Below are 9,591 nucleotides of genomic sequence, written 5' to 3' on the forward strand. Positions count from 1 at the left end.
CAGCTTGTTCCATCTTTAATGTGACCTTCCAACAAACAAAAATCCAGAAAAAAACAAATGGTTAATTAATTATTGGGAAAATTCGAAACCACAACACATCCACAACTGCAAAACTGGAATGTGTGTGTGTATAGCATTATTTTACTTGGGCCTTGCTTTTTCAACAATGGCTGTTAAACAGTACAAGCTCAAGGATGGATCAATACAGTCTACGGAAGCAGGAAATGTTGCCTTGTTTTACTGTTTATTTGGCAGGTTAGTCGAACATGGCGTTAGCATGTTGCATAGCTAAATGTGAAAATGAGAATGATATCCTTAAAATGTTACTAACATGTAAGTGTCTCGTTTCTAGATGGGAGAAAAATTAACAAGAAAAAGTTGAAAACTAATATGTATCTGGACCACACCTTGCTGTATCAGCCTTTTGAGGACATTGAGGAAGGTTTGCACCTATTTTGAAAGTAACGACCAATGAGGAAACTCCAACACTTGACTGGCCAATGGTGTAACTTCACTCAGTAAGTCAGGGTTTATGTTTATAGGGCTGGCCCTGTTTCACTGCAGTCCAGCCAAAAACTGGCTGGGCAGTGTTGCTGTGTGTTATTTTGTTAGTACTGATGCAACAATGTGTATGTAAGTAGCCACTATTGTAGTTGGTTGGGATGGACATACCATATACCATAACCTTTGAGGACCTTCAAGATGCCATCATCGTAAATGCTGTCCAAAGCCTTCTGGAGGTCGATTAAGTTTATGTATAGTTGTCGTTGCCATTCACTTCAGTCATATTCCGTTGTTTTCCAGTATTCTGCTCTGTAGAATAGTGTTGACAATGACATGACACCCATAAAATATCTACCTTTCATACATCATGCCTACCACACACCATCTCCATCAACAACCTTCTCGAAATCACTCAGTAAGACAAGATGCATAACAAAACAGAGATGGTGGACCTGGATTGGATATGTGGTTAAAATGGAAACAACAGTAATTCACAAAGTTGCGTTGCATTGGACTACAAAGGGTGAATGAAAGAGAGGGAGGCCCAAGATAGCATGGGACGGGACCACTGAGAGAAAGCTACAACGCCACCAAAAAAGCCAGGAAGTCATGGAGAAGAAGGCCAGAGACAAAAGGAATTTTGCTGCTGCCCAATGCGCCAGCTGGTGAAATGGGAATGACTGACAGACAGATAAGGGAACTGGATACCAACAATGAAGCAAAATGTGAAAAGTTATTAAGTTGAGATTTACAGACAAAGTTAATTATGTTCTTCAGTCAACAATAAAAGCAGACAGGTTTTAAGCAAGTTCCTTTTAAACTGTTACCCAATTATTTATAAGTGAAAATGAAAAGGCTCTTTGTCATGTAGGTCATGGAATATATCACCATCCATCTGAAAGGCTTTATTAGCTCTGCTGAATGAAGTATGATGAAGCCTCACGGATGAGGAGAAATTAAATTTCTCACTACGCAGCAATCCAGTTACTTAAGGCTCTCTGAATTTTATGGATAAAGATGGAGTAAGGGTATTATTAATTGGAATTATTAGGGTAAATCTGCCATGTCCATCCCTCACAGCAGCAATGTCCAATATGGTTTTGAGGCACACAACCTGCAGCAGAGGCTTTCTTTCAAAAAATTTGAGTGAAGTTCATGACTGCAGTTTGGTAATGTTAACCAGCTAAATAATACTATGTATCCTCCAAGTACTACATGAAAAATACCCACTGCACCACTGTCAGAATTGCCTGTGTGCATTCCACACTGCGATGGTGTCACAGGAGAGTTCATGTCCAAGTGCCAAATGGAGGGAATATTGAGAAGTCTCATGACAACAATCTATCATATAGTCAGCCAGCACTGTGCTAGACCATAATGCCTCCTTGGTATTCCACGTGTATACACACACACACACACACACACACACACACACACACACACACACACACACACACACGACTGCTACTTGCCTAAACTTAAGTCTAACCCTTACCTAACTTACCCTAAACTTATCTTTACCCTAAAATGTAATGATGAACTTGGAGACTTGGATTTTGCCCCCAAAAGGAAGGTGAGTCCCCACAATGTGACTCCAAAGAGATTTATGTCCCGACAACATGAGTAATACATGTGTTACCCGCACACACACACACACACACAATGAACCCACAAGGACAAACACATCTCATAAGAATCCCAAACAGCCAGTGATATCACCAGAGTACATTTGGCCATCTGCAAAGCCTGTTGGTAGGAGTGTGCACGTGTGGGTCCAGGGCTGACTAATCTTGGCCGTCATCACAAATGCCCCGCCTGAATCATCCATCACACTCTTCTTTGTCCTCCACACACACACACCACACACGTAAACGCATACACACACTATCGACTCCCAACTCCAATTCATCATTCTGAGTCAAGTATTCAACTTGCCAAGTGTCCCCTTTGCCCCTCTATGTCACTATTGGTATTATTTTACTTCAGCAAGTTCACACCTGGGCCTGAGTCCCATCTGTATGCTTTGTACCACACACATACATACACACACACACACACACAAAAGTGCAGTAGATGCATGCAAATGCTAAGATACATCTATAATACATAAAGGAAGCAAAGTGGGCTGGGATGGAGGGGATTAACCTCCCTTTACTGACACAAATGAAACACTTTGCCTTGGTTTAGCCACGTGCAAATAGGGATTATTTGATTATTGCGTACCTTCCTAAATCTATACAAATTAACCAGAAACATACATACTTGCATGGGACACTTGGGCTTATACTTCACAAGTGAAAGAGTGGATACATAATAACTCATGTCTTTGAATATGTGAGTGTGTGGTTTCCCAATTCAAAAATCCTCATTCTGTCTACATCTTCTGGTCTATATCTGCTTATTCCTTGCGGATTATATTGCGGATGCTAAAGCCTAAACAAGTTTACAGTGGATGGTTGATGGGAAAACACCTTCAGTTATAACTATAAAATGCAGACCTTACACAAATATACTCACAGCCACACAATGTGCAATACATTGGAGTCTACACCCTATCCAACTTGCATGCCTGAAAGGAAACAACAGCAAACGCATATGAACACAAACTTCACGCAAAAAGAACAGCAGCTGGGAAATTCAACCTGGGACCAAGTTGCTGTGAGGTGACAGTGCCGGCACCAGGTCATGATCATGGCTCCCAAGAGTGGCCTCATCGGGACATGTAATCCTATCTAATTTACCTGGAGCCTGAGGGAGAGGGCCACAGATCCTCACTTCTTATTCTGCATAGCTAAAGAAATTAGGAATTCAGCAGAGGCCCAGACAAATATTTACCATATGCTGTATCTGACTGTTGATGTTCTTGCAGCGCGCCAGTTGGGAAAAATGATACCAAAGATAATTTCGTTTCGTTTCGGGTATAAAAACTACGAGGTGGTCAACAAAAAACGAATCGCAGTATGTAAAACATGCGGGTCGAAGATTACGGACGGAGATGCAACAACTTCCAACTTTGTTTGACATTTGAAGCTGCACAAAGAACTGTAAGTTAAACTAACACTAGCTTATAGGGCCTAGAAAAGGTTAAGGCTAGATTTAAGTTAAGTAAAGTAAAAGGGCCAGTCTAGTTGAAGGTGAAAACTGTTTTGCAATATGATGTGAGATCAATACAATACAGGACAGAAACTGCTGTGCAACTAGTTATAGTGCAGTATGCTATGGAAATACAATGTCAGCACTTTTTGTGCAAATTACATTTGCATTTGTTTCTTTCAAATGTGTTTGAACAATGTTCTTGCTAAAAAAGGTTTGAATAAATACAGATGTTGTAGCATACATGATCTGTGTAAATATTATTTCTCTGTTGTTAAAAGGACTCGAAAGGACTTGAAAGTCAAATGGTAGGACTTGGGACTTGACTTGAGACTTGTCGGTCTTGACTTGGGACTTGACTCGGGACTTGCCTGTCTTGACTCAGGACTTGACTTGGGACTCGAGGGCAAAGACTTGAGATTTACTTGTGACTTGCAAAACAATGACTTGGTCCCACCTCTGGTAGGAGGTGTTGTGTCTAGATGCTTCTGTAAAGCAGTACTAGTCTTACATTTTCAGGGTAGAGTATAATGGCTTTTCTAAAAAGATTTAAATCTAATAGAGTAAAACTAAAAGGCCAAGGAGATAAGGCAATTACTGTCTGGCTAGCCTCCTAAGACCTCAAAATTCCATGAAGTCACATTTGTCCTTTGGCGACTGGAGCGCGTGTCCTCTGCTGGGATTTGCAGCCCATCACCACGTTATGTAACTATCTTTGGGGACGGTTCCTTCCAGCACAGTTTACAAACACTCTTGTATGACAGAGAGGATGAACCAGGCAAGAGAACCTCGCTGTACTCGACTTTGTCCCCCTCTTGAAGACAGACGAGGAACACTTTTCTCTTTTACTCCTGCAGTCTTGATGGTTGCAAGGGTACGCTGGTGTCATAACAATCTGGAGTGCTTCCTGTCAGAGGAGGTCAGGCTGTTGATAGTCCCTGGAATAGCCAGCCAAAGACAAAGTCATGAAAAACTCTCTGTTCAGATGTAAAGTTGGTGGGAAACAGTTGGTGAGTCCTGGCAAAGGAAAAAGACAGGTGACCTTATAGTGTAAGGCAACCAGTTAGATGAGGATGTCACAGAGATCACCAGGTATATACACACACATATATACATAAATGCAAAACGATCATATCTTTATCTTTTATATGAAGCAAACCCTTCAAAATGTTGTCTTACCCCAATTGATATTAATTATTACTTATGAGGAATATAAAGTACATGTGTCTGCATGCTTATAATCCATTTTTTAAAAATTAAATCTGCACTACACTTAAATTATCAGATTATGTGAAGTTGCTTAATGACTAGGGCGTTCAGGGCCTTGGACCACTAACTGCAAAACTAAAGTTAAGGGTTTCTACATTTTCAGAATGACTCAAATGGAGATAGATTTCTCCACAGTGATTGGTAAAGCATCCCTTACACTGTATAGAACAGGGGTCCCCAAACTTTTTCTTGTGAGGGCCACATAACTTTTCCCTTCTCTGATGGGGGGCCGGGGTCAGTTTGTAACAGAAAAAGTGTGACGATCGCAGGGGTGCCTAAACGCAAACATTTATTGTTTTCCAGAAAGCCACATATAACCAAATATTAATAACCCTTTCCGGGATCTTCACAGAAAAAAGTCAGGAAATAAATAACACTATTTATGAAATAAAATTACACTCTTTATGAAATCAATAAAATTTCAAATCAAAATTTTTTTTTCTGGGGGGGTTTCAGATAGGGGCACAGACTGCAGAAGGGTGGAATAGAATGTCACGTTCTATGCGTGTATTAGTCTCGATCGCGTGGCCAGACTGAAAAAAAAAATCATAATGCATCTCTGGTATTGTTCAGGGGGCCGGGCCAAATGTGGAGGCGGGCCGTAGTTTGGGGACCACTGGTATAGAGCACCCAAAAGGAATTGACTTAGCAATAAATACTCTGCTAAGGATAATCTAGCAATGGATGAGTAGAATCCACACACCATCAGCAGAAGATGCATGACACACCCAAGCTGATGATGTTTGGAGTACTAGTGCAAAATAATTCATTAGTGGTTGGAAACTAAAAAGAAAACAGTCTGGGTATTTCCTAATAATAATATTACTGGTTGATATTTTCTGTTCAGTGTCCTCAAGCAGGTCCATGTGTTCCAACTCCCATTTCTGTTCATTTTTCATACACCCCCTATTTCCTCCATTCTCGTTTCCCCGGTGCTCCTCATTACAGTAGTGATGAGGGTAAATGGCACTGGCAGTCAAGCCGAGCAACTGCCTCCATGCCTCCACACCCCATGCTAGCTCCTCAATGTAAATATGCTCCATTTTCATACAATTACTATAATCAGTCACAAGGCTGACAAACAAGAAGAATACGCCAGTGATGGAACAATTTGCAGCAAGTGCTTTGTTACAAGATATCATTTTATGATCCACTGCCAGCTATGATGAGTATACAGAAACAAGATGTAAGTGAAGTAGAAATGAAAGCATGACAAGCAAACCACAAAATGCAAAAACTGAATGGAGGTGAGACTGCTACTGTATATGACTGAAAACAATACATAAATGTACAGTTTTCATTTACAGTGAGGAGTTGTTGTGATGTCATAATACTTATCTATAGTAGCACAGTCAAATGTAATACTACTGCTTAAAAGCTACACTGTACACATACCATACATATCCCTACTCATTATCTTTGCCAAGGCATAGCTCTGTAGTGTAAAAATAGTTACATCTGTGCATGCATGTTGAAAATAGGTTACAGCTATGCATAGAATCACTGAGGAATGTTCCTGTTTGGAAAGGCAGCAATAATAATAGCACTTGTCGTGTAAAACCTTCCCACAATGTCATATTGAATGTGATGGCTCCAAAGTTTGGCTGTCAGAATTCGAGGAAACCGCATTATATTCACGTCCTATGTCTCATAATGTTGTGATGAAAGGCTTTTAGATTTTAGCTTTGATTAAAAAGATTAATTTTTATTCCTTTCAGCTGGCGGACTGTTGAAGCACTTTGCAAATGCAGTTGTTCTAGCAGACATGAACTACGTTTGAAGAATTCCCATCATGTTCTCGCTAACACAAACCCCCAAGACATTAAACATGCTGGCTGAGACTTTTAAAACACAAATCACTACATGAATAATAAGAAAGACAGTGGGATTTACTATAGACTGCTGGTACACACTGTGAAATTTCAATTTGGGCTGGGACTGTAACCTGTGCTGGATTTCTTTGGTATCTATGTAAAAACACATTGCCTTTCTGTTATTGTTTGAATGCACAATAACTAAGTCCTATTCTACAGTCAATATGTACATAGTGATGTAGAAAAGGGTTGCCCTTACCAACATCACTGTGTACAGTTCATTTGTATTTGTTATACTATTAATTCTTGATAAATAATAAAACCCATATCACAAAAAGGCTTTTATTGAGAAATACGTGACATACTCTATTATGTCTCCCTGGCCTCCCACACATGGAACCAGCCATGTATAAAATGTTCTCTGAGAAACCCAGAAAGGCGGAAAAATAAACATTAACACTAACCATGCTGTGCTGTGTTTCTGAAAATAGCCGTTCTAATTAGTTAGCTACAGTCACTGCATTTGTATCAGCACAGTTTGTGTCAGCACACAGCAGTTTGCACAGCAATCATGCAGAACCAATCTTACTGATTATTCATTGAAATCTAGGCCACGTCTAATCAGTCACACAAACGTAGATTAGATGATCATAATAACCAATTTACTAATGGCTGAAATAACTAATCTCTTGACGGGTGAATAATATAAAGACTGTCCCATCCAAGGCAACCAAACCTCTGACTTAATAACTCAATCCATCAATTTTTGGCTTTGAGAGAGCCAGACTCCCTCTGCCAGTTCCTTAGTTCTCTCTGAAAGCTTCCATTCTGCCCGGTAACGTAAATCTTCCCTCTCATCGCCTGAATCTACCAGCTCAATCCTCAGGAACATTTCTTTCTCCAAGACCATTGAAGCCAACACTGAGTCTGTAGCTTGTCTGGCTCTTGGCAATCTGGGGGAGGAACGAGAAATCCCACGACAAGGGGGTGGACCAGTTTTAACCCCTCTGCTTCTGACCTCCTGTTCCTCGTGTTTCACCAATGTCACCTCTTTATCATCTGGTGTAGATGTAATTGAAGAGCTCTCATTGGTTGAATCGGAGCTGGCAGACGACTGTGTGTCCTCCGATTGGTCAAGGTCCGCTTGGTAGGCTAATTTCCTGTTACTTTGTCTGCTGATGGACAGACAAGGAGGCCATCGGAGGGAGAGACATCTTGTCACTGCCAGCCATAATTCCTGAGGCCTGAATAAACCTGACCTCTGCGGTTGATTTGTGTCATAAAAGGCGTCCTGTGTGTCCAGTTGCATGCATCCTGCTGCTAATTCTGAGTCCACCAGCTCTGCGACGGGTACCCCATTGGAGTTCTTTGGTGACAGGTCTTCTTCTCTGTCTTCATTCTTTGACTGTAGCGGAGAATCTTCTCCAAAGCTGAAAGAGCTGCTGAATCTCCGGCTCCTCTTCATCGCACCCTCTGCCTCCACATCCGAATCTGACGACGAGTCTTCACCTGATGAGCATCCATGTGGTGAAGAGTGATCATTGGAATCCTTTGACCTTGGCTGTTGATTCTCCTCAGACTCAGAGGAGCTGCTCACCCTATGGCCTTTCCTCATACTTGGGCAAACAAGCCCCTCCTTTTGCCTAATCTGTCAGCTGCCTGGTGCTGCTCTTCTTTCGGCTTACAAGAGATGCATTGAAAGGAATGAAAGAGTGTCATCAAAGCTTCCACTACAACACCACCACCACCAATAACAACAACAACAACAACAGCCGCAGCAGCTCTGCTAGCATGGCACTTTCTGACATAATCTCTGCTTCAAGAGGCACAGCTTGGCTATGGAGATGGGCAGTGACGCCGTGATGTCATGTGCCCACATGCGCACTCACACACAAACACACACACAAACACACACACACACACACACAGAAACCCCTGCATGGCTGTGTGTTCACGGTCCAGTCGAGTGAGCTGTGACTTGCCTCAGAGGGAAGTGATGTCACATTGCATGATGTCATACCTTGCCGCAAACCAGGAGTCTGCAAATGGTCTGTGTTTATGTGAGTACAGATGGTAAAAAAAGATGCCCTTCCCCCTAAAAAATGACCTAAATGTGCAAAAGGGGAGTCTTAATAGATAAATGTTGTTTTTGTTTTTCCCCCATTCATCTTACTCTAGCTCTTCTTGGACTTACCATTGTATTTGTATTCAATTTCAAATAATATATATATATTTTATTCTAACAAAAAAGTCTGCTGTTCATTGACTTAAAGCATAATAAATGTACAAATGAATACCTGAGTTTCAAAGAAGCAGATGTATTTAGAAACAGCAGTGTTTCAATAATCTGTCGATGTGCACAAACAATGTTATACAGATGCCAGCATAGAAAATAAAATATAGTAATTACAAAATAAACTAAATATAGAGACCACTGAAATTGATATCCACAAAAAGGTGCTCTTCAGTGCATCAGAGAATTGTTCATTTATTTATTTATCTATTTATTTTTGTATGTTTTTGTATTTTGGAGGGCTGTTGTACAGAGTGAGAGACAGACAGACAGAGAGAGAAAGTCAGATCAAACTAAGAGAGACACCCACCAGCTGTGTACCTGCAGGTTCTCTATATGTAGTGGTAGAGTACATGAGTGTGTGTGTGTGTGTGTGTGTGTGTCTGCTGCCTGCTCAGTGAGTGCCTCTGGTCCCACGTCCACAGTGGATGTTAGGTCACTCACTATCTCCCTTTCTTTCCATTTATGGTTATGAGGCCTGCTCAGACTGCATGCCTCTCTGTTCATTCAACGTACACCTTCTTGCATCACCTCGGGGCTAAAGGACAATGGCCGCCATCGACTCCAGACTGGCTGACCCAATCACACACACAGACGCTTACTGCAGTTGATAAAAAT

This window comes from Pempheris klunzingeri, chromosome 16 (genome assembly GCF_042242105.1).
Source record: "Pempheris klunzingeri isolate RE-2024b chromosome 16, fPemKlu1.hap1, whole genome shotgun sequence".
In the NCBI taxonomy this organism is placed as follows: Eukaryota; Metazoa; Chordata; class Actinopteri; order Acropomatiformes; family Pempheridae; genus Pempheris; species Pempheris klunzingeri.